The 25,948-nt window shown below is 40.8% G+C and overlaps 1 protein-coding gene across 1 annotated transcript in view; it reads left to right on the forward strand.

The window, feature by feature from the left end:
• TNS3 (tensin 3) overlaps positions 1-25,948 on the forward strand; it is a 256,780-nt gene that overhangs the window by 21,826 nt on the left and 209,006 nt on the right. The gene's annotated exons all lie outside the window — the stretch shown is intronic.

Below are 25,948 nucleotides of genomic sequence, written 5' to 3' on the forward strand. Positions count from 1 at the left end.
TCTGTTAGTTTGTTAATTTTGCTAGATTCTTTCCTCTAAACACTGGCAAAAATTTTTTGTAAGATATTGTTTATCTACAAAAAAACCAGACTAAACAGGAGTTAGCCCTATTGGTAAAACCAAACTTAATTGACATTAAATATGAATTTAAATAAATCTGAATTAAATATGAAATCTGATAATCTGGAGATAGTGCTAAAAATGGAATGAAGAGAAGAAAATTACAAACTTAGCAAAGGGATATGATTTAAAATGACTGTGCAGATACAGGCATTTATGAAAATACAAGGGCTTGAGCTAAGTAAAAGGGCAGATGTAAAAACAAGATAAATAGATAGAAACTAATGTAATTTTGCTGTATGTGCTACCCAGAGTTTATGTGCAAATACTCTGGTGGCAGAAAGGCACCCCAAGTTCTGAGGGCTACTGGCCTTGCAGAGCAGGAGGAAGCTAGGAGTGGATCCCAGTTAGGATGAATTGTGCTGTTCAACTAAAGGATGGGCACATTCATAATTGACAAAAAGGGGGACACCAGCAAAAGTAAAGCAGGTACCGAATACATCAGCTCTAATAGCAACTACATACACGATGATCAAAGCTGAAGATAATAAAAAGGTGCCATAAAGAAAGGAAACATAGTAAATACAGAAGAAATAAGGACCAGTTTTAATCCCAAAGAGCATTCATGGTGGAAAGGACAAAAAATATAACAGGAAATTCCACTAGAAATGAAAGAGTCGCTGTTGGGTAAGCCTTATTTCAAATCATAGTACTCTTCAAAATTGATCAATTAGTCAGTTGCTCCAAAGTAGTTATTTACATGATTCTCTGATTTCTCTGATTTCAGAACATATCAAGGATGTTCTGAAAAAGGGACAAAAATTCCTATCTCCAAAATTTTCAGAAGTATTTTAATCCTAAAATGAATATGTAGAGAAGTTCCTCTTACTCTTTGTATGGAGAAAGCAGTGGCTGACAGGATGGGGCTTACAAGACCTGGGCATGGGTTAATACTGTGCTAGGAAAAATTGCTGTATGTAGTTGTAAAGTCAGTCTACTTCACTGTATATCACTTTCAAGATGGCAAGATGCTTTGGATGTAAGAGTAAAGACATGGATTTAATTCTACCTCAAGTCACCGGTATTGTGATAAACAGTTCCCCCTGCTTCCTTCTCCTCCCCCCCCCGCCCCCCCCTCAGCTAGGGATTAGCTGTAAGCAAATGCTGTTACCTGATCAGTACTGTTCTGTGATCTATGCAAAATAAGCTATGACTCTATGACTTTAATATAGCTCTTACTGAACAGGTGTCTGGTTTGAGTGATTATTGAAAACCCAAACAGAAATGGTGCTTATTTAGCATTTTGGCATTGCAGCTATTTCATCAAAATGCTGAAATTTCATTAAAATGGTCAAACGAGGTTGAATGGGCTGAGTCTCTGATGGTAGAAGTAACCTCTCTGTTCACTAACCTCTGCTGTTGGAAGTACCTGGGCGGAACAGTAGTAGGGTACTCGCACTTGCACTGCTGATTAAACCTGGCCCTGGGATAAACCAAGGAAAAGAAAGCAGCCTTCCTTTGGACAAGGGCATTCCCTTTCTTTACTTGAGTTTAGTTTCAGATATGTTATTACCAAATGTTGAACATGAGATCTCCCCTCCACCCCTATACCTATAAATTACAAAGCAGTAGTTAGTAGAATTCCTCAGGGCACAAGAGTTAAAGCTGCATGGTGTGCACACTTGAGGTTTCTGTGGCCACATTTGCAAACAATAAATGTTGTGTTTTTGTCTTCTTTCCCTTGGGGAACATTTTTTGTATAATCTGGTTAAATGGTACAAGGATTATAAATGTGTGTCTCTGTGTGTGTATGTATAAATATATACCCACAATTTATCCCCAGGCAGAAATATGAATAAATTGTTAAAGGTCAACAGTTGCCTTGTTGCTGAGCCAGTAGTAAGAGTCTCTCTTCTGATGAGCCAAAAATTATCTTTTCTTAGTTATGTTCACTCAGATAAGTTACCCGAAGGTCACTGAAAAGTCATCTTGAAGTTTGTTAAGGTGCTAACTAACATACCTTAAGACATGTTTTCTGCTCATATTGTAACTTACTCCTAGCATGCATCATGGTGGCCTGATAACTTGGCTTCAGACGTTCTGTGACGTTATAAACACAACACTGTGATCTCAAAACACAGCCTTTGGTGTGTTTCAAGTTGTTTGAGTTCTGTTCCTTTTTATGGGGGCTGTTCAAAATAGAACCTTAGAAGCCCACCAAGTTTCCTTTTCTAGACCCTTTCTCCTCCACTAAATGCATTAAGCGTTCCTGCGGTGTTAGAGGAGAAGGGGAAAAGCCTTGGAAAGAGCAGTCACAAAAATCTGAGTCATGCAGTTAGGCTACCGCTGTACATTTGTCTGCTATTCCGGTAGGCATAGGAATGATCCAAATTAGTGATAAACTTGATAGAGCTTGAAAGAGAAATTCCCTTTTTGCACAAGAAATTTGAGTGTGAGATAACATCCCTTATTTTAGGCTTAGTTCTGTTCCCTGTACTAAAGAGAGAAAAGCACTGTACCTAGCTCATTTCAGTGGTGCTGCTTTTGGAATAATGCAAGATCAGGAAAACCCGTCAGTCTGTAAATTTGACATACATCAGCTATTCTGTATGAATTTTGCTGACATAGGCAAACAAGTAGATACGCCTTGCCCATAGCAACTTTCTGTAGTTCTAGGCAACATCTTGTTCTGCCTGTAGCTTTGAGAAAGTGGATGTGCTTAGATGTACTGTTTATTTTATCATGAGTCTTGCAATAGTTTGATGTTTTTATAAAGTCCATGTTCTGAAGGTAAGTAAATAATACATTAATCTCAGTTTTCTTTATTATGAGGAAAGTTCCTGCTTCTGGATAAAAGCTTGAAAATGTGAACTCTCCAGGCTTACAAAACAGATGGCAAAGAAAAGGAATTAAAATGAAGGTTATTATGGATGAAGGGGGAGTTAGTCTTAGAATTTTGTCTTGCTCTACATTGTAAAGTTGTAAAGTTGGGCTGGCACAGCCATGTCAACTGGGAGTCCTTTTAGGGAAAATCCCCTTTTCTAAACTGATGGAGCACTGCTGACAAAACCTCAGTGGAGATGGAGGCCTCCTGGCAGAAGAGTATTCTCTGTGTGTGGCTCATGTTGTTCGAATAGGTAAGATGGCTGTAGTGGCAGAAGAGACCCTTTAGGCCAGCGCAAACTAAGTCTGTGCAAACTAAGTAAGGTGTGTCAGCGTAAGTGGGCCAAAAGTGCGGGGTAGCACCAATTAGTGATTCCCAAGCTCCACCCAAGAAGTTAAGGCTTTCCCAGGTGCCTCAATGGACCTAGAAGCAGTCCTTCCTGACGCTTACTATAAATAACATCTTTGTCTCTACTTGTGCAAGAGTGGCATAATGCAACAGGTAGGCAGAAACCAACTTTTCAGAAACTTCTGGGAACGCTGAATTGTAAGAAGGTGGTTTTTTGTCTTCATTGAGTACAGTGAGACAATATGAGCACTAAAGACGTAGTGAAATTGTTAAAACATTCTCTATCCTTAGGACAGATTTCAATGAGAGAATTTTTTGTTCTCTATCCTAAATTTTTCTTGGCAGGTACTACGCTGAGATCTGGTGTTGCACAAATAGCTAATGTCATCCCCTGTGTTTTATAATTGCTGCTATGCTGAAACTTTTCCTCGTTCTCATTCAACTCTCATAGTTTTGGTTTGTCTTACAGAGTTGAATGGAAGTCCTGGGAAGATACAACAGGCTTATTTGTGTCTTGTTCACACAGAGTAATGCTGTTCTTCTGTTCTATTTTGTTATAGCTAATTGGAGGTACTTTCCTAATTCATTGTGACTACAGTTATGTTACTGCAACTCTCCTGAAGTCATTGGACAACATAAGCCCATGCCAGACTTGAAATTGGTGTCTTCTGTTCTCTCCATATGATTCCAAGTGGGGAAGAAAGGACCATTTTGCTTTATAAACTGTGGAGTGTGGAGGGGAAAGGAGACAGGAGTTTGAAACAGGATTTGGTGCCTGGACCCTAGAGGCCGACATCTGTCAACTCACAGGAAGATTTTTTTATAAAAAATTTGGTCTTGTTGCATCTCCCTTTCATAATGTACATTTACAGGTTAGGTTCCACTCTTTGGGACCTCTTCTTTGAATCATGTCATTGTGAATTAGAAAGAAGACATATTTCCTGAGGAGAGTAACTACCAACCCTATAATCTAAGTGAATGATAGATGAGCTGTTCAAATCCTTAATGCTTTTGTACAGCTGACATTATAATGAAAGCTGAGGAAACTTCCTTAAACTAGAGATGGTATGTAGGGCTGTAAAAAGGAGCCAGGCAATAGTGGAGTCACTGGACAAAGATTTAGGCTCCTTGGGGCACAGCCATTGGTTTTATGTATTACAGAGACATAGCATACTATGCTTAAGAAAGGATAATTATAAGGAAAACCTTGGTTAAATAAATACCCTGTTTATAGTATTTAAAGAGTGTGGCTCTATCTACCCTTACCTAAAGAATCTTATTTTCGAATTAATGCCTCAAAATCCAATTCTCTGGCTCCATATTCTAGAAGACAGTGGTGGCTAATCTGCAGTCTGTGAAGGGTCTAAATGAACATATAAACTTGTGGCTACTCATCTACAAGGTATTGTATGGCTTCACTGATAATTGGTAACTGGTACTACTGGACCATAACTGGGAGGCAGGATGCTATGCACAGGCTTGCAGAAAGCTTGCTTTCTTGTTTGGTTTAAGGAAATCCACCCATCTCCACTAATAATTAGTGTATTACATAGTAATGTTGTTCACAGGCACATCACATGTACAGCAGATTCTGTCTCAGAACTGTTATCTCAAAAATAAAAAGTCCTCTACACATTGTTTTGAGTTGGGCCCCGTTTCACTGTGTGAAGAAGGGAGGTGGAGGAGGAGGAATACATAATTTTGAAGCTCCTGTGCCACCAAAAAAAAAAAGGCAGTCGCCAGTGCTTAGAGTACACAAGGAGTGATGCACTGAGGTTTGATAAGTCGTGTTACAACATCATGCTCTTGGTTCTCTGTTTTCTTGAACTTTGTGTAGGCAGTTGCAGCAATGTTTGTATGCTCTGCACTAAATTTCCAGTCACGTTGCACTGAGTATATGATACATGGCATTTGATTCATCGTTGTTTCTCATCACAAGAGTTGAAGAGTTGTGCAACTGATCCCTGTGTGTGGAACTTCTGTCTGAGTCCTATGAGAGGAACTGATTGAGTTCTGAGAAGAGTAAAAAGCAGCAACTGTTCTACTTTTCATTTAGTTCTCTTCCCTACCAGTTTTCTCTGTATCAAGTAACACTTGACTTCCCTCACTCAGTACCACCAGACTTGTGTTGAAAGCATCTTCTGGAGTTCGAGTTTTTTTCTGGACTATAGTAGTGCTAGTATATGTTATACAAAGCATCAGTTATACAATGCATTAGAGGCTTTTCTGCAGCCTTCACAATTTCACTTTTAAACTTGCCAATTGCAGTGTTTCTCACTAGTTTCTTCTTAATGCTTTTTTGTTCTTTAAAGAAAAACAAAAAGGAGGAACAGTTCTAGGAAACTGGAGAATAGAAAAATGTTTATCGGATAATGTGAAGTACCAGGCTTTTTTTGTTATATCACAGGGCTTTAAGTATTGGATGACATGAATAATTATACATACAGCGCTCATTGTATCATAATATAAATGAGCCTACCTTAAAACTGCATAGTCCTACTTCTACTTTTTATGGTTATTTTCGGCACGCCTGTACTATCCTGTAGTGGGCGATGTAGACATGCCCTTACTTCTGCCTTACAAAGTGATACCTGCAAAAATGCAATAATTTATTAGGAAAATGTGGTAAATTAGTACAAGGAGAAAATGTTGTAAATACTGTGCAAGATTCTTATCTTTGTCCATTCTTCATAAGAATCAGAGTACCAAATGAGAATCAGATTAATGATAGATTTTTCTGCAGCACACTGTAGGTATGGACTGAAGTTATTCATATGATTTAGAGAGATTTTGTATTTCTCTTTTGGTTTTGTACCAATCGAATGTTTCAGAAGGTTAATGTAGATTGATGTTTCATTGCCGCACCTGTAACAAAACCACTGATGTATTTGATCAGTCAGCAGATTTAACGTCAGCTTTTTGACCACCACAGATACCATGTTCCATACTAGTAAGTCAATGATGGAAAATAGGTCTTGTGGGTTAATTCCTAGAACATAGAACATGGGGTTAAATATGGTCAGTTGGTGTGGTAGTTTGAAAATATATGAAATTGTGGCTTAGTGTCCAAAGTTGACATATGCAGGGGCAGTTCTGTAAACAATACATGAATGAGATGATTATTACTTGTACAGCACTGCAGCTATAAGGATTTATTAAAAATGAAAGAAAACAATAAAACCTAGTTACCAGAGAACTCTGCTTTTTTCTTGTTGCAATTAAAAATGTAAGCACTGTTAATCTGTGCTTTTTTTTTTGCACTGACTGCTTATGAAATAATTTTAAGATCTCAAGTTCAGGCTAAGGTTGAAATTGTTTCTCACTGTCTTTTGTTAAGATTAAGCTATCATCTAAGATAGTTTCCTAGCAATCTTCTCCAAAACAGAGCAGTAGGTTCCGGGAATTGCCTAACTTGCAGATGCATAGAAAAGTGCCCCTGAAAGAAAACTTGGTAAACTGCTTATGTGGGAAACTAATGCACATTTTGGCAGTACTCTGAGGTACTGATTATAATTTATTTTTGTATTAGCAGAGTAATCCATGAACCATTTTTTCTTCTCCTGAGGGAACTGATTGTTTTGCTTTAGATTAGATTTAAGAAAATCAGGGCCAATCAATTGAATATTCTCTTATATTACCCTCTGGAGGTTTTTTTTAATATTGTTTTTTCTACGAAGTACTTTTCTTATTTTACAACTGTTCCATTACAAAATACTCTAGCAGAAAGGTAAAACTTTACTGCCTGTCTTTGTTATCTTGGGAAGAGGCCTTACCAATGAAAGGTAAAATCATATTGCAGCAGAATAAGTGTTGCATGAAGACTAGTGAGCCTGTAGTACAGACTGGGATTTAGTGGTTGTTGTTCATGCCAGAATACAGAGCTGCTGGGGGGACGTTTATGAAGCACTGTAAATTCTTATGTTACTGTTCATGTTACATAGCTTTAAGTAGCTCCAAAGAAACTATTATTTTGTGATCTCTGACACTGAAGTCAGATTATAAATTTATATTAAGTGGCCTGCTTTGAAAGAGTGTACCAAGTTTTAGGAGCCTTGCTCAAGGGAAACTTGGTATATGTCAAGTACTTTTGACCCAAAGGTGATGTGTATCTGGATGCCTTATGAATGGTTATAAACATAGCATATGTCATCACTGTATATATTTTATGCACATGAAAGAATACTATTTTGGTTTGGATTTGTGTTTTTTAAGCAAAATAACAATAGGTAGATAGGACTGAAAACCATTTTTCTGTGCCCTGATTTCTGCATAACTCGCTCTCCAAGTTCTTGGTTGCTGACAAGTGTGGATGGTTAGTTTCAGCTCAGTGATGATGGAATAAGCAGTCCCTCTTCATTCCGATTTAAAAGCTTTGTTTACTTGATACATTACTCAAATTTGGGTGCTTCTGTGGAAACCACTAAGAATAAAGCACCATGCAAAATCAGGGGCAAGCGACACCCAGTGTGTAAAAGGTAGGAGTCACTACCATCACTCCTCTTACTCCATTCTTTGGAATTTTTAAAAGTGTTTGTGGTGTCATTAAAGTACAAAGCAAGACTATTTTGATTAGCAGGTTAGCTTAGCAACTCCCTTCACATGGCAGATTCCTTGATTCAGCAAGTGTGTATCTGAGATGAATGTTTAACTTGGTCATTGACTACACCTCTAGGCAGGTTCAAATACATTTAAAGCTCTTTAAAACACTGACACAGATTTTCTCTTTCCCTTCCTATTCTTCCCCATTCCTACGAAAAGCGAGGAGGGGAGGAATTCAGAATATAGAGGTGATAATTAGGGATGTAAACATATAAGAAGATATTGTTTTTCAAAGCCATGTGTTATAAAACGTAAAGAACATGCGCTAAGCTAATGCTGTGGCAGTAACCCTACATACTGAACTTCCTGACATTGAGTCTTCACATTGTATTGCAGGTGGTATGCAAAAATACATACTTTTTTCCTTTGGCTAGTGTCATTTATGTGTAAAAATATGTGCATCTGCGAGCTGGTATCTGCATATATATGAAGTATCGCCAAAGTGCAAGCATTTCAAAATCATGTGTCAGAGTGCTAAATCACATCATAGTTTAAATTTTTTAAAATATAATAATTTCTGCCTTCTTTCCTTGGGTTCAAGTTTTGAAACTTTTGCTTGAAAGGTAGAAGCTGATTGTAATTATTTTTTTGTCTTATTGGTGAAATTTTCAGGTAATCACGTGATCCATGTGATGGGGCTTTAAGTAAAATGCCAAATGTTGTGAGGCTTTGAAGGTACTGATTGTGTGCACCTGTGCACTTCTGATTAAGAGCTTGATCCCATTCCCAGAGTCTCTTGGCTTGATTTAGGGACACATTAGGTATTTTTTAAATATGAGCCATACAATGGGGTCGTGCAGATGGCATTGATCCAGCAGGAAGTTCAAGAGAAACTGTCTCAGAGAACAGTGAGATGCACATGTCTAAAAGATTTGTAACACATGTTCTCTGCCTCTGCTTGGCACAAAGAGAGAGAAGAGATTTAAGATGTGATGATGAATAAAGGATTTTGATTATGTCTGGCTTCTAAATATGCTGGAGCTTTCCTAGCAATACAATATAGTCTTGTCCAAGCGAGACACTAAGCATGTCTGGGACCTAGTTTGTCTTCTGTTCGTTCAGTGTTCATTATATTGTTATCTCTCAGTAAGTAACGTATCTGTATTTGAATGTCATTGCCTTCCATATGGTCACCTGTCTGCCTATTCCCATAATATGAGGCATTGCAAAGAACAGACTTAGATTTGAACTTTGAAGCCCAGCTCTGGGATCTCGAGAGATCTCTCTTTCTTGGAGGTCCTTCCTCCTCAGTGCAAAGGATTTGCAAATATTAACCACTGTATTGCCTAAATCAGCCAGGAAGAAATGCCTAGTGCTAGAATGAGCTGGCTGTAAATCTTGCCTCTAAGAGTAATAGAGTAAGCTATCTATTCCTGTTGAGGATTTACTTCCATGAGCTTGTTTCTGGATCAAGCTACAAAGAGCTTGTCAGTATGGACCCCCTATTTGTATGGAATCCTAGTCATAAGAGGGATGTTCAAATCCTTTCCTGTGTCTCTAGTGGTATGCATCCACCTCTCAGGTGAGGCCCCAGCTATCAGCTGATAGCGTGATGCAGATTAGGCATCTCAATCTTATTAATTAAATTCCACTTTGCTTCAGTGAATATTTGATTTTTTTTTTTTAATACAAGGAATGAGCCTCAGGTTATGTCTGTTTCAGCTAAGTTTCAGGATAACTTTGGGGATTAAATTCTTCACCATAGGAGGGACATGAACTGTCATTTCTTGCATCTGGCGTGAGACCTCTGCTTTCTGAAATGCTGAGCAAAAGGACAGTAGTATCTCTGTTTCCTCCCTGCCCTGCTTTTTGTCTGTTTTTTATGTCATCCAAGTTACCCCATTCTGCAAGTGGCAGCAGCTGTGATCCGGCATGTACAGAGGACAGTGCCTGGTTTGTGGATCTTGCAGAAACTCCAGGTGCGGAACTGCACTTTCTTGAGCTACCTCAAAGAAGTAGTAATTCTTGGTGTGTAAATAGCATAAATGTAAGCGCAGTGAAGAACTTGCACGAACACGTGTACACAGGGAATCTATGGCCTTAGGCAGCACCTGAGCTGTGATTTTGGGGATCACGCTGGCACCTCAGATGCTGCGCTGAGAAACTTAGGCCGGTGCAAGCCCCTCAGCACCCAACTGGTTTTGGCCTCTTTGTGGCCGCTTTGCACGTGGCTACCTAGGGCTGTTAAGCTCACTCCTCTGCCGGCAGCCGTGGCTGGCTGTCCCGGAGAAAGGTAAGTGCTCGTGTCCCAAAAGCTACGGCTCCCAGCATTGCACTGAAGCTCACAGCCGCCGGGGCACAGGCTGGGAAAGCCCAGCCTTGCAGGGCCCTACGGGGTGGCGGCGCTCCCGTCGGCCCGGAGGCCCCCCCACCCCCAAGCGACAAGCTTCCCGGGTGGGGGGTCAGGCCTGTCCCGGGGCCGCGAGGGGATCGCGCCAGGTAGGAAGGCCGGGAGGGGGTGTCGGTGTCGCCGCCGCAGGGAGAGCGCAGCGGGGCACGGCCCGGCGGGGCTGCCCCGCGCCCCCCTCCACGCTAGGAACGGTGCTGCGCGCCTCTTCCCCGCCTCCGCCTCAGACTTGATCGAGGCGCTGGAGGTTTCTCCCCGGCGGGAGGGACCGTAGGAAATAAAACCAAGTGTGTGCGGCGTGGGGGGAGGGGGATCACTGCTCCCGCTCTCCAGCCGAGCTGCCCTGCCGCGGAAGCGAGGTAAACTTGGGTGGCCGTCGGGAACCACGGGAGTGGGAGCCTGCCCGGCCGGCGCGACGGCGCGGAGCGTTGTTCCTGGTGGGGCGGAGGAGGTCCGGCGGCGGGGAGGGAGGCCCCTCGGCGGGCCGCGGTGCCTCCGCGGCGGGGGTGAGGAGAGGCGGTGGCTGTGGGGCCAGCCAGCACCGGGTGGGGGGGCCGCGCTCTCGCCCCCGGGGCGCGTTAGGGTGGGGAGGGGCGTCGTTCCCGGTGGCGGGCCGGAGCGCCCCCCGGGGCCTGCCTGCTCGCCTGGCGGTGCGGGCCGGGCGGGCCAGGGCAGGCGGGAGGGATCGGCAACGCCGTCCGCTGGGAGAGCGTTCAAGGGTTCGTGTTACGGGAAGGGCAAAGGTGGCGGAGCGCCGCCGCGGGGAGGGCAGGATGGCGGCGGCGGGCCGGGGACTGCGCCGTCCGCCGGCAGGGTCCGGCCGGGGGGCCCGGAAGGCGCTCCCGTATCTCTGTAGCCAGGCTGGGTCTCTCCATGCCGGGCAGCTTAGCGGCAAGGCACGCGTTTCTCTCCTGGAAAGTTACTTAAAGCTACGGGCTTGCCAGGCAGGGGGAACCCCCGGTGCGGGGCTGAGGTGCGTCCGGCAGCGAGGAGCCTCCCCCGCGCTCTGCTTCTCGGGTCGCCGTCCGCTGCCGGCCCCTGCTGAGGCTGTCGTAAACCGCTGCAGCGCATCTGCTTGGTGTCTGTGATAAATGGTGTTGTCTTTAGTACTCACCCAAATCTCTCCCGATGCCCACCACCTAACTGTTGGCAGACGTTTGCTATCAGTGGCTAAAATTGCTAGCTGTCTTACAAAAAGTCAAAATCTCTAGTTGTTTACTGGTGCTTTCCTTAGATAAACGATCAGAGGATCGAGATCTTAGTGTATCTTCTGACAACTGCTCAGGTCGTAAACAGCTTTTGGCATCGGTGCTGACCAGGAGCGTAGGCCGGACGACTGAGGCTCCAGAGCCGTGATCGTCCAAGTCGGAATGATCTCCTGAGCGGGTAAGGAGTTGTGCCTCAACCAAGTGTCTCATTTCCAAGCCTAGGATGAGGTGACAATTACAGCATTTTGTGTAACTTGAAATGTTCTCTTTTTTTTTTTTGAATGCTGTTTACATGTTAAACAGTATATTTTTTATTTGTGTGTGTTGAGGAGTGCCTGGTGGTAGTCATTATATTTGTAATAGCAGTATTTACATTTTACTAGGTATGAAATGAAACAGTGGCAAGAGCCACAAGGGCTGTAGCTGTACAAACGAGACTTTGGGTTTTTTATATGTGATGTTTGATAGGAAAGCTCTGGATACTGCTCAACACCATGACTGATTACAGATGTCTTAAGCTGGCTAATTTTTTAAAGAAACTGCTGCAGTTAGTTAGTCAAGTTCATTGTATAGAAGGGCAAGTGGGGCTTTTGCTGAAACTAATGAGATTCTTGATGACTTTGAAGCTGTGAAATAGAACCTCTGAAGTATTGGAAGTAGTAGGTTTTTCACCCTATATAGCCAAAAGGGATTTTTTGTTTGTTGTAATTAAATCGATTACTTCTAATAACTAATGTTTATTGGAAGGCTTAATTAGTCATTTAATTTGTTGGAAGCACAGGTGCTCATGAATCAGTGCTGCATTGCCAAGAGTTTTCCATGAGTTAAATTAAAACAATCCATTTCATTTCAGCATAGGTGTGTGTGTGCCACAGGGAATGATTACTTAGAAAAGGCAGTGGCCACAAGTGGTTTAATCAGTGTTACTTGCAATCTCTGGCCTAATCCAAAGTACCTTTCTGCAGTTCACACTTTGTTTTACTGAACAACTCTGATATTTTGGGATGTCATTACTGTTGGCATTACCTTCTTTGGCCTGCTCTTGTTCCGTGGTCATGCAGAAAATATTTATAGCTGGAACATAGAAAAAGATCCCTGTTGTGGGTTCTTTCTCTGGCTGTGGTGCTTGCGGAGTGGCACGTGAGTTCATCCCTCTGGCTTATCTCTCTCTTTGACCATAAGCTCTATGGCTGGCAGAAGTTGGGGTATCACTGAGACAGTGATATAATAGTGCAGAAGATTAGAAGAATACAGCAATTCCTTTTGCACCTGACAAAGCTGATGGAGAGTTTCTTCATCTATTTTTGTCTGATTTCTCTGGAAATGACCAAAATGACAGAGAATGAGGTGGTATTTTGGAGAGATCAGTGAGGCTTACTTGAGTAAAACATTATTAGTATAATTACTTGTGTGTCTCCTAAACATACTCTTTAACAAAAACAAAAACAGAGATGCTAACCAAAATAGCAGGCAGTGCTAAAATTGCAGAACAGGTGTAATGAAGGAAAACCAAATGTGGTCAAACATTTGCAATACAAGGAAATTATTCTAGAAGTCACTAAACATACTACAAGAAGTGTAATGGTTGGTTAGGCATTTAATTTTAGGGCTTAGAATTCTGTTTTATTCCTAGTGAGAATTTCTAGTGGTATTTTTCTGGCTGCCAGTTGAAGAATCAAATTGTTAACTCATTTGCAGACTGGAAGAATCTCCTGATCCTTACTGAGTACCTGTTGAGAATGTACAATTCCTACTGTAGTAACTAGTGCTGAATGTGCCTTATCGATCTGCTTCACAAAACTTGTCAGAAATTTACAGTTTTATTTTTTTCGGTGGAGAAGAAAAAAGTACTGAAACAGCTTACACATTACTGTTTGTCATTGTGTTCTTGTGATACGAAAAATGCTATGTATTGCTGTAAGTACAGCTTTGTCACACTTTTGCCCTTTAAGTACAACCTAAAATATTGCATGGGTAGTCTGATTCCTAATTCTGACACCGAGTCATTGAGTAAAGTTGGGAAGATCATAGTGGAAGTGTTGATCCAGATGTTAAATAAGGTACTTATTTACCTCATGTTGATGGTTTAAGAATTAAAATGAATTACTTGAGTGAAATAGCGCTGTGAAGCAACTCCTGTTGTTTACCATTCAGAAATGTCAGACCTTTTTAGCACTATGGTGGATCAATAGGCTAAGAACTGACCAGCAACAAGGAAGTGAAGCCTAGAAAAGAAGAACCTTTGCGCAGGTCAAGTTAACCTCAGCTCCTGTGCCTTCCATACAGAGGGCTCAAACACAGGACTGAAAGTAACCAGAAGTTACCCAGTTCTAATGAGAGTCTTTATGTATCAACTACACACCTGAGCTATTGCTGAAGAAAATTTTCTCTTGATGGAGATTCTCCAGCCATGAAGGAAGATGTGTGTGATAGGAGAGGTGGAGGACAGGGAGTGAGTTAATGATTCAGGCTTTTTTTGTTGTTGTTGGGTTTTTTTGTTGGGGTTTTTTGTTGTTGGGGCTTTTTTTGGGTAGTTTTGGGGTTTTTTTGATTGGTTTTGTTTGTTTGTTTGTTTGTTTCTGCTGGCCTCAGTACCTTTGTGGCTGGAAGGCCAGAAGTAAGCCAGGTGACTGTACAGCCCCTCTGAAAGTCAGTTCAGTCCCTGCATAATTGTTTCTTATGCAGCAGCCTGTAACAGGGATTTGCAAGTAAGTATTTGCAGGTGTTTAGCAGCAAATTATTTCAGTGAGGGGTAGAGGATAAGGTGGAGGAAGCAAGCATCCCGCAAATGTCAAAGCTATTAAAATTCTGGCAGGCCAATGTCCCCGAAGTGAGGCCTGCCATTTGATGATGAATGAAAACTGAGTTTCAGAAAAACAGCCTGGAAGATGATATTTTCACCTGGGGATAGAGTAGTCTGCTACCCTTACTCCTTGCAACATCCCTAGCACTCTGACAGGAGTGTTCTTCATTGTATTCATTTTGGCTTTTAAAATTAATCCTTTAGTGCAGTGCTTGGAATGGCAGAATAAACATAATAAGCTATGTCTGATAAATGAGAGAGTGAGGAGATTTTCTTACATTTAAACTATCTTTATGGCGGTGTGGGAGAGTCTGCAGTGATAATGGTAATGCACTTTGTGCATGTAAGTGCCCTCTCTCCCTTTTTTCCCTACTTGATTTGGTAATCTCCTGTATTGATATGTTTCACCATGTAACTGTACTTTTGAAGTTGCTAATTTTTTTTGCATAGTTTAGGAATATAACTGGACTTGCACACTCAGAACTTCTTAAGTTCAGGAAGGAGGTATAGCTGTTCTATGCTTGATGTATTAAGGCAGAATTTCCATAGCCTGCAGGGTCTGTTGTAGTGATCTGCCAGTGATAGGAGAACAACATTGCCTTGCTTCACAGGGACTAGGTGTTCAGCTTTCTTTTTTCTTTTTTTTTTCCCTGCCCATGCTATTATCTAATTACCCTGTGGGTACAGACCTGTGTGATAACAGAATTGAGATAATGAATTGCTTGAGGCAGAAGGTGACAGATTGATTTTCAGTAATCTAATGGACAGGTGTGTTGATGCAGCCTGCTTCCAGTGCACCTCCACTGGAAAAGATCTGAGGAAATTAAGCAGCCTCGGAGACAGAGGAAGGGAAGATGCTGTTATGTCTTTGTAGTTCCTTAAGCTACACAGACACTCTCTTAGCTTTGGGGATGGCAGAAAGAGGATGTTAATCCATTTAGGAATGTATTTATTTGTGATTTTGGGGAATAAGAAAGAGAATGGTGGTGTTTAGAGAGCGGTCTATTAGGTTTACATATTCAGGAGGCACTTCTAGAGCTTAGCTTTTTTATTTAATCTATCAGTCTTGCATTGATTTACTGAAAGATGAAGGTGGTGGTGATATCTTTTAAGCCTTAACCACAGAAGCAAACAAAAAAACGTAGAGTTGAGGTCATCTTTTTTTCTCCCAGTTTGTTGAAAGCTGTATGCTTGTGGACAGAGTGAAAAAGTGAGTGTTCATGACTTTTAACCTGCAGACATATGTTTTTACTTTCAATTAAAATGCTGTATTGTTTTTTTTTAAGGAGGTAATTCTAGTTGGATATACTGGAATCCTTCAATGTAAGTGAATTTGTAGTTCTCCCTTGTGTTGAAAAAATCATTAGACCATATATAAAACTTTCAATGTACCATCCTGCCCTCTTGTCCCTTGCCTTTTCTGTACCATTTCTGAGACTGTATGTTTTGTAAGCACATTCCCACTGATCAATAGAAGAAGTGTATTTATAGCTGTCTTTTTAGTTGAAGTAAAATGGGTTGGCTTCCTTTTTCCATAGGTCTTTCTATACTTGCCCTTTTTCTGCAGCTAGTACTACTAAAATTCATTTGAGAAGGTAAGGTGAAAAAAGAAGCCACTAGTGTGTAATTTGATGAGGGCTATTTACATTTGCATAATATTGTCTTGTTGGATACGAGGGTCTCTACAGGAATATTTTTTTCTAGCAGTGTTTCTTTGCACCGATACAAAGAATAAAGCACATTGCACCTCCTGTCTTTCAGCATGAAAATATCTCAGACTTCAGGTTTTTGCGAGGCTTTTTGATTGCTAAATGAGGACACTTTTTGTGTCCTAATCACCCGTATTCATCCCAGTTAATACATTTTGAGGGTTTTTTCTGCCCTCAGCTTTCTGTATCTCTGTTTTAATGATTCAGCACGTGGCTGCAGTTGAAAGTGGCCCAGGGGACACTTCCATCTGGCTTGCCACCTTTCCTCTGAAGGGGATGAGGAGGGCCCAGACAGCTGTGTGCTAAGTTCTGCACCTCCTTCCAGCCTGCTGGTCAGTGTCAGGTTGCTGTTGTTGCTTCTTGTCCTTGCAGAAGTGGCTGCCTCTTCTTCCTCTTCCTCCTGTCCTCTGGCAGCTGCAGTGTCAGTAGCTCAGTCTTCTGTGCTGGTTAGCGTAAGTCCTCCTGTTTCAGGACAGCAGATGGGTTTGTATCGGCCAGCGGAGATGGCTTGTTGCTATCGGGCAGAAAAGTTGGTAGTTGGGAGAGTGGGGGGAGTTGAGGGCATCCCACTGGGAAGGAGGGAGGGGGGAAAAGTTGGTTTTGGGATCTGAAACTAGACTATTGTAATAAATAATTCAGTATTCATGGAGCCAGGAAGAGACAGATACCGTAGCACTGTGTTTGGGGTGCTCATCTGCAATGTGGAAGCAAAGGAGAGCAGGTGCCTGAACCTGTGCCTTCTGCATCACAGGAGAGTGGCTTTAGAGGTCCTATGGTCTTCCCTCTTCGTATGCTATGCATGCAGACTCTTCCCTGCTTCAGTGCTTTAGTATGAAGTGGAATTGCTGTACCAGGAGAGACTGAGAAGTGCTCTGGCCAGGCATAGCTCAAACATTCCTGGCTGTTTGATACCAACCACAAACTAATGGATTACTCCATTAGAGGTTTCTTCTGGAGATGGGGTGGTTTGTAACACCTAGCTCTAGCAATGTTAGGCTCTGTACCACATTGTGGGCATCCTTGTTTTCTGCCCTTCCTGGGACTAGTAAAGAGGGAGACGTGGTCTGTATTCCACAGCCTTATATGAGTTTTCCCCAAATTGTAAAGGAATTAGTCATGGAAACACAACTTGTGTGCATCCAAGCTTTTGTTTTGTCTAGCTTTAATGATTAATAGGTGATAGTGGTTTGTTACAGGATACTTTCCTAGCAGTCAGTGACCTGAGAATAGTAACTATGAGAGCAAAGTATATCTTTGTGGGTATTGTGTGCTTATACTCTGGGAACGTGTGATTTCCTGAACATATGTGTTAGGTTTTGTTTACCTGGTGTATCTGAGCCTTTCTATAGTGTTTGCAATCCAAATGTAATTTTTTACAAATTGTTGACATTGTACTTTTGCCAGGTTATGGGTAATTTGCCTTTTTTTTAATTTTATATATATGAAGAAACTTCAGCTGCCTGGATTTCGGTAACAAACCGTTCTCTTTGGGTTTGATGAAGGCGTTGTTATCTGAGTTTAGTGCATAAACACACAGCCTGATGCTATGGTCAAGAAGTGAGAGCCTGGAACCTGACTAGGTCTATGTTTAAAATCATTGCTATTGATTTTAGTATGTAATCAATTTAATTTGTGTTTGAAAAACCTCCAAAAACACTTCCTTATGAACACAAGGTATTTCACTAATTAAAAAGAAGCCTTTCCTGAGGTGTGCTATCTTTTTTGCAATCATTCAGTTATTCTTGCAGCTATCAGAAACTCTCAGCCTTCAGAATTATTTTTATTTTCAGTTGAGATGGATTTGATTTGGAAGATGAAAAGTCAAGTACAACTTATGACCTATTACTGCAGCTTCTGGGAAACCTGACATTTCCAGTGACAGTTTCAATAGATCAGGGTGTTTAAGATCAAACTCTGGGGGAGGATGTACGTTTTTAGTAGTAGACTGAATTTTAAGTAACAAATTTTTAGATTAGTAGATTTCAGTAAAACAATGAGATTTTTATTAGTCTGTTTCTTAAAATTCCTCTCTACTTTCTCCTGTCTAGTCCAAATACTGGATTTTTTTGAGCTGTAAGGTTATGAGCATCTAAAAAACTGCTATTCTATCTTAGCTGCTCTTGTTCTTTTATTATGGTTTGTTGAAAGCAAAATTGTATTTTTCAAATATCAGCAGTACACCTGTTTTAGAAGTGCATCTTCAATCCGTAAATAAAATATGACAAGTAAATATCGGCAAGTCTCATACACTTTCTTTATAAGTTATGACTCTGGAAAGAAGTGACTGACGATAATTCTGTAGTCGTTTTCAAAAAAGAGTTCCGTATTTTGTGTGTTTTGTAACCTTGCAGGTGTTCTCTTTCAACAGATACTCAGCAGTGGCCTTGCTGCAGCTTGAATCCAGCTGTTCTGCATTATTTGGAGAGCTTTTCATGTTCTGCAGTATTTTTATGGATGGCAATATTCCTTTACTTGTCTTCTTTCTTTCTGTCTTACATACCATGGTTACTTAAAATACTTTGGAGCTATCCTGCCACTCCTTTGTCTGTCTGCTGTACAAAAGCATACTTAAGTGTGAAGTGTGTGGGCTTGAATCTTATGATAAGATTCATCTGTCTATATTAAATTACATATGTGTTTCAAGATGCTTAATGATGGGACAGGGGAAGAAATAAGTTTAATTCTGGCTGAAAACTTAATTTTCTTCCATAGAGTTCTTGTCTTTTGAGGTTTAAAATTTTTGCGTTTTCAATCTAATATTTTGCTTTTACTTCTGTGCTGCTTCACAGGGTATGCTTCATTTGTGATTTCCCTCCCCCCTTTGGTAAGTGCTGGACTTCTCTCCAAGTAGTGGCTTTCCTGGAGCACAATGGTTTTACAGTTAGAATTGAAGAAGTGCATGATGGGATTTGTAGTTCTCTTTAAAGAAACTAATCTCTAGAGGAATTATGCCAGAAGCCAGCCAGAACTCCATCCCCCAGGAAGCACAAGAGTAGCATGCCAAAATCTTTTGGCTTTTGCTGAGTATTCTTTTGTTAAATACCTGCTTTCTCTCCTGTGCAAAGGTACTTTGAAAAAAAACAGTAATTTTAAAAAATCTGGTTTTGACTTTTTATTTCTATGTAATTGAAACACTGTGTGTTTCCTGTATGTATGCATGCTGTTACTCTCAGTTTTGTTTTGAAATGCAGATGCTCATTCTGTCTTGAAGAGATAATAGCTGTTCTTTTTGTACGCTAGGGGCATAAAGTATGTCAACAAGCTGATCTTTCCGGAAAGCTAGAGACTAGGTCATGAGGACCCCAGCTTTGATTATTGCCTGTAGGAGATAGCATGCTACTCCCCAAGAAAGAAAGTTTGGGAGCTAATTGGGAAAGAGTGGCTGTGTTCAGCTGTGACATCTGGAATTTGCAAGTACAGAACAGTACTTCTGGGGAAAACCAGGACTGAAACATTGATTCATAGTCTAGTTTAAGATAATAGTATCAAAATAGTCAGTGATCATGTGATTAAAGAAATGTGTTGCCAGAAGGAACTGATAAATAATCAGAAGCATCTTTGAGAATTGTTTTTTAATGGCTTGTGCTCATTTGAGAAGGGGAAAGCACCTTGTCATCTCTAGTTTAATGAATTAACACTTCATATAAACACCCAATTGAGCTGGTTAGTGCCTTAGCTGTGTGCTTTTAAGTGAAACTGTGTTCCCTGCAGGTGTGAGATTTTATGAAAACATCATTATTCTGCTTGATAGAAAACATGGTTAGGCTGAGCTGGTATGAAATGCGAGTAATGGCTTTTCTTCCTTTTAATAGATTTTTTTGATTGGGTTTTATTTTGTTTTTAAAGAATGTGGTGACTAATGCTTGGAGCACAGGACTGAAATTCAGGCAAAGCAGACTTTACTGTTACACGTTCTGCATGTCACTGACTCATGCTGATATTGTCATCAGTAACATAACTTGAAATGTAAAATGATACAGTGAGAGAATTTGACACTTAGCCTCATTGGGATCCATCTTCTGTCTTTTTGGAGGTGATAATCGTTCCTACCTCTTGCAAACCAATTTCAGGTTCTCAGGTGTCATCTGCACGGTGATGCCTGTTGCTGAACGAGGTGGAATTGTGCATCTGTGCTTAGATCAGGGCTGTGGGTGTTGCTGCTGTGGGAGAAGAGGAAGGGAAGGGATGGGATCTGCCCGCTGGGAGGCCCAGTGAAGTGTGCAGCTTGGGGAGGCTGGGCAGTTCTGCTAATAGGGGTGGGCAAGCTCTTAAGAGGCAGAAAGCCCTTGTGGTTCCTTTTAAGCTTGGAGTTTAGGAAGAGCTGAGGGCTGGAGGGCCTTGTCACTCTTGAGAATCAGAGCGTTGCCAGTGAGAAAATGCAGTTTCTCTTTCCTGATGGCACTTCTGAGCTTTGAGTTGCATTCCTCTGCTTTCAGCTTGCATTCTGAGTATTGTGAATGTCATTCCTTTCCTGGGCATCTTGGAATAATTTCTTTCTCCTTCGAGTCTTTCAAGCAAATGGATCCCTCTTTTACAGTTTGCTTGTAGAGGAAGCATTGCCTGTACAAATACTTTTGGCTTGTTCAGTTTACTTGCTTTGGCTTACCCATGTGTGTGCTGTTACAGTTATTTGTAGTTGTTCCTTAATGAATAAGTGCTCTGAAGACCTGTAGAGCTGAGAAGGGAAAAGCATTTCAAAATAGAGAAGAAGTGTTCAAGCAGGCAGAATTTTTTCACTTCATTGTACTTGAAGTGGTGAGGGAAATGAAGCATGTGTGCAGAGCAAGTCAAGGTTTTCCTATGAGTCATTAAGTATCTTCAGACAGCTCTCTGAGGAGTGGTAAGCTTGCTCCATTTATTTCTTAATGACACCAAATTGGGCACCAGTTTTATTTGTTTACCATGGCCATGAAATTTGCAGTACATGCTAATAGATTTGGGAGTTTCAGTTCAAGTAACTCCGACTTACTGTATTCAGAACTGAAGTTCTGCACTTTCTGAAAGAAAAGTGTTATACTCACATGAAGATTGAATGCAACTTCAGTGTGATATGGCTGATATAATGATGTTTTTCAGGTGTAGCTGGATCCATTAGTTAATGAAGAAATTTAACGATTGGGAAAAGCGTGAATTCACCTGACTGAGGTTACAAGAACACAAACTGAGGATTTCACAGATTTAGGCATGTTGCCTAGGGGCACAAACAATTTCCTAGGTATTGTAGTTATCGCTGAGCAGCATTCAGCAAGAGAAAAAGTATTCAAGAGAGAGGTGGTCAGTGGGAAAGCAGAGGAAAAATGAAAATACTTCCGCTTAAAAGCAGTACGGAAGGGTCTAGAGAAGAAAGGAAAGAGCATTTCTGAGGTGATATTTTCAACCTGCATAGGTCTTTGAATATAGAGTTCCTGGGAAATGCAAAAGATGAGATCACTGTGGGGTCACAGAGTCTACATGTGCTGTTATGCCTTTGTGTTGATGGAGATTAAGAATTGGCAGACCCGAGTTATGTGTCGTTTAACCCAGACTGTTCTGTACTTGAGGAATAAAAAGAGCGTTTCTTGATTGTGTTTTGGCTCTTTTAGTTATTTGTCGCTTGCTAGGAATCAAGATTTAATTTTTAGGGTGATGTATTTGTAATGAATAAATTGGGGGAGGGGGGCAATGACAGATGAACTTTACACATACAGACTTCAGCAAGATACTCTGAAGAATAATACATTACTTGACTGTAAGGTCTATACCAGGTGGTGAAGTACTTCAAGATGCCTTTTGTATTTCTCTTCATTATTTGTAGTTGAATAATTTTTTTAAGCTGTGCTGTATTCTAGTAGTTACCCATGTTATAGCAACAAGATTATTGATTAATCATGAATAGTTGTATACAAATTTGTTTCCTAACCAAATGACTGAAACTTTCTAAAGGGGAAAGAGAAATATACTGGCTCATTGAATTAAAAAACCAAACCTTTTCTTCTATTAATTGTGGTGTTCATGTATACAGCAGTGCTTCCAAAAATGTGATATAATTTTAGAAACCAGTCCTCTGAGTACCGCCTCTTTTATTGCTAGCTTTCTTTAAGTGTAGTGAAACTGGCTTGCTGCTGACATTTGAAGTATGTTCAGGCACAAACATATTAACCTTCCTTCCTGTCTGTTACATTATATATTACTGTGGTATCTGGACAGTTTCTGCTCCTTCTCAAAGTTACTTAGCTGCATGTCATCGCAATCTTAAAAAAACTGGCATCTCCATTTTAGAGATGGTGCACAGCTGCAGGAAAAAACTAAGCCATTTGTCCATGTTTCCCCAGAGGTCTGTGGTGAGGCAGGGAGCTTTTGACATTTCCAAGATCCATATGGTGGGATGGTGGCTGAAATGGTTTGTGTCTTAGCTCCCTTTTATCTAATTTTGTGTATAGCCCCTCTGCAAAGGAGGCAAACTTGTGAGCGGTAATGAAATGAGAGAACTTCAAAGCCCAAGGATGGATTTAACAGGTGGAATTTGAAAGTAAAGTCCCTATTCCCAGTCCATCACTTCCTTCCTATTAACGCTGCCTGGCACAACTTGTGTTGTTTCATGAGTTGTTGGAGCAACTGATGTTGCTTGTCAGTGAGCCACATCATTCTGTACATGGCAATTTCCCAAATTATACACCCTTCAGTATACTGGAGCTGATGGATGTAATGTGGGTGATAGCAGATAGATTTGCTTGTAAACTCCCAGTAGCGTTGCCTCCTTAATCTGGCCAGTGTTCTGATGTGATGAGAATTGGCTGTATTAATGTTACTCTTGTAGGTCGTACCAACCCCATCAGTACTAGGTTTCCTGTTTCTAACACTTTTTGCAAAAAATGGGAATTTTGATGTTTCTGTAGGAATTAAACTGGGCTGTTTACGCTAACACTGAATTTCTTTACGCTTTTTTGGGAAGAATGTAGCTTTTTTTGTCCATAGTTTAGCAGCACAAGAATCTCTTTTCAGGCCCTCTCCAAATCATGATAGTTTTCAGCTTGCCTAAGAGAAAGATGTAGAGGAGTTTGACATCACAGATGCCCTTTTGACATCTAACTAAGGTATTGTGTAAAATACAGTTGTGCAGTGGCAGCTCAAATGTGAATATCACCCTGGAAATACTAGAAGTACCTGTCATAATGTGTATGTTTGCTTTTCCTAATATCTTTAGCTTCTTATGTTCACTTTTTCCTGTTTATAAAGCAAATTTGCTTCAAAGAATCTGTATTACAGATGATAAATATTATTTTTCCTGTTTTAGCATTTGAAAAGGACAGTCATATCTCTGTGTGATGCAGGTGCCATTTCCAACCTGAACCTGCGGTGAATCTTTTTGATGATGCATAGCATCGTGTTTGATAGACAACGGGGATAAAATTCTCTCTCAGCTATCTGCATGTGCATGTCTGAGGATGGAGGGGGAAGGGGGAAGAACACAGTCTTTCAAAGAGAAAAAGAGGGTGTATTCTGGGGAGTATCATATTAATCTAAAAGAGCTAGATGCATTCTTTGAGCTTGACTTTTTGCTCTAGGAGGGACTGGGGGGACATTGTGTGTGTGTCTCTGTGTGTCTGTGTGTGGAGGGGGGGAGGTGGTGAACATTCCTGGAGGGGATTAATTTTGAGGTGACTCAAACAGACACTTTGATCCTTTCCATCTGCAGGTTGGCTTGTTTTAGCTTGTTAATATATGGATAGCAAATTCCCTTCTTCCTTTTATGTTTGGAAAATTGCTCATAGCCCACACATGGCTCTGTAATTGGGGAGAGATTGTTCATTCTTGCCTGCAGGAAGACATTTCTCTGTCTGCTGAGCTGGAGTTCCAGACTAGATGGAGGGAATGCAAGAAAAACATAGATGGGAAGCAGGGCTACACAGCTCTTATTTAAGCTATGATTCTTGAAGAAATGGCCACTAATCCATTTGTGTTTGCATCCAGAACACCATGTATTCTACAGGATGAGGGAAGTAAAATTGCTCAGTAGTGCTCTTGGCCTCCCCCGTGCCTCAGTGTATGACAATGGTTGCCTATAGGATGTGGATACTGCGTAGAAACCTCAGTGAGTTTAGGAAAGTTTTTTTTCATCGATAATCCGTAATAGTTAAACACTCTCACAAACATCATCAGGTTCTCTTGTTTATTTCAACTTCAGACATCTTAAATATGAGTAGGGGTGATTATATGTATTTAAGTGACCTGAAAGTAGACAAGGGCTTGGTGATACCAAATATTATGCTCTGTTTCTCAACCAAACTTCTTAAAGATTGTTAAACTTGTGTTCTGTTGAACTCGTATTACCCTGCCTCCTCTCAAGTTGATCTTTTAAGTCAAGACTTTCCAAAAGTATCAGGATTTTCTTCACACTGGATTTTCTCAGAATTCTGCCTGGGTGCTTATCCTGCAGGTAAGATAGCACTGGTCAGGTTACAGAGAGATTTGATCTCCTACCTCTTCCCCCCACTTCAGAAAACGCTTTGGAAAGGTTTGTGTGCGCACATGTGTCGTTTGGAACTTTTCGTCTCTGTGAGGGTATATCATGCCACAAATAAAGATTTTATTTCTTGTTCAAGATAGAAAATAGTAGCATGTAACAGCCAGAGTCCTGGCATAAACTTATAGTATTTATTTAGTGGAATTTTTCCCTGTGTTGCTTATACATCTACATTTAAAGATCTTAGGGGCTTGCTTTGCCTTGGAGTGTTGCAGTTCTCTCTTGGATTATTTTAAGGTCTCACAGAATTTTATTCATAAATATGATTGACCACGGGGTCTGGCCACGTTCCAGGATAAATAATTGCAGTCTGTCCTCAGTTTTGATTAGATGCAACACTATTCCCTTATCTCTCTGCTTTTGTAGTTGGTGGCTCACTCTGGCTGCTTTGGGGTCCTAAGGAAAGAGTGCAAGGACTCTTCTCACCCACTTCACAGAGGCCTTTTTAAAAGAAACTCTGGAGGCAATTTAATCCCCCTAAATTCAAGGTGACTTTTTGTCACCTGCTGGTGGCTGGGCCTCTGCTAGCAGGAGTGTGTGTATTTGAGGTTAAATTTGAGTAAACAAAGTAAAGCATGTTTTTTTTTTTATGTCTGAGAGGTCTTGCATTTGACCTTCATAGGTGATACAGTAGTGTTTTAAAAAAGAAAAAAAATCGACAAATCCCACCATTTTACAGGAGCATAAAATAGTTCCTAATAACTGAATTACTTTCTTAACAAATGCCTCTTGAACAAAAGAAGCTGATGACTAGAGCAAGTTGAGTGAGTGAAAGAAAATTAACTGTGTAATAGCTGCAAAAATGATTTTTTTTTGAGAACTGTGTTAGATGTTGGGACTTATTATATGAGGATCTTTAGGAGTCCTTGGAGGATGATTGCATGTTGCTGTCTCTCTGGAGATATTTGCTTCTAGATTCAGATAGATCAGTCAACAGTGAAGAGGAAGTCATAGCATAGGTCATGATGTAAGTAAGCACTGCTGTAGGTTATAAGCTACACAAGCTCATGTTGGCTGTAATGCTTGGAAATTTTGGCTGCTATAAATAATGGCCTGAATTGGACAACTGTAAGTGTAAGCCTAAATTCCAGGTAGTCTGATTCTGCTAGAAATTCACTTAGATGACCTTGCACAATCACCTTTCACGCCTGGGACTGGGGTCACGAACACTGAGTTGCACGAATCAAATCTTAATCTCGGTTCAGGGAGCCTTATGTTTCGGAAATACCTCACATAAACCAAGAAGTCTATAGCAGTCTTCTCCTTTTCACGGAGGACGCTCCTGTGACCACATTCAGTCAGAGAGAGACAGTTAAACACAGCCATCCTCCAAAGAGGCAGAGTAATAGAAAGATCTTAAATTTTCTGCAAAATGTCATTATGACAAGACATTTCATTTAGTCTGAAGGCATCTGTCTGTACATGCAGCACATGCAAACAGTAAGAACAAAAAGGGCATCTGTATGTTGTTGTACAGGTATTATACA

Source organism: Calonectris borealis, chromosome 2 (genome assembly GCF_964195595.1).
Source record: "Calonectris borealis chromosome 2, bCalBor7.hap1.2, whole genome shotgun sequence".
NCBI classification, from domain to species: domain Eukaryota; kingdom Metazoa; phylum Chordata; class Aves; order Procellariiformes; family Procellariidae; genus Calonectris; species Calonectris borealis.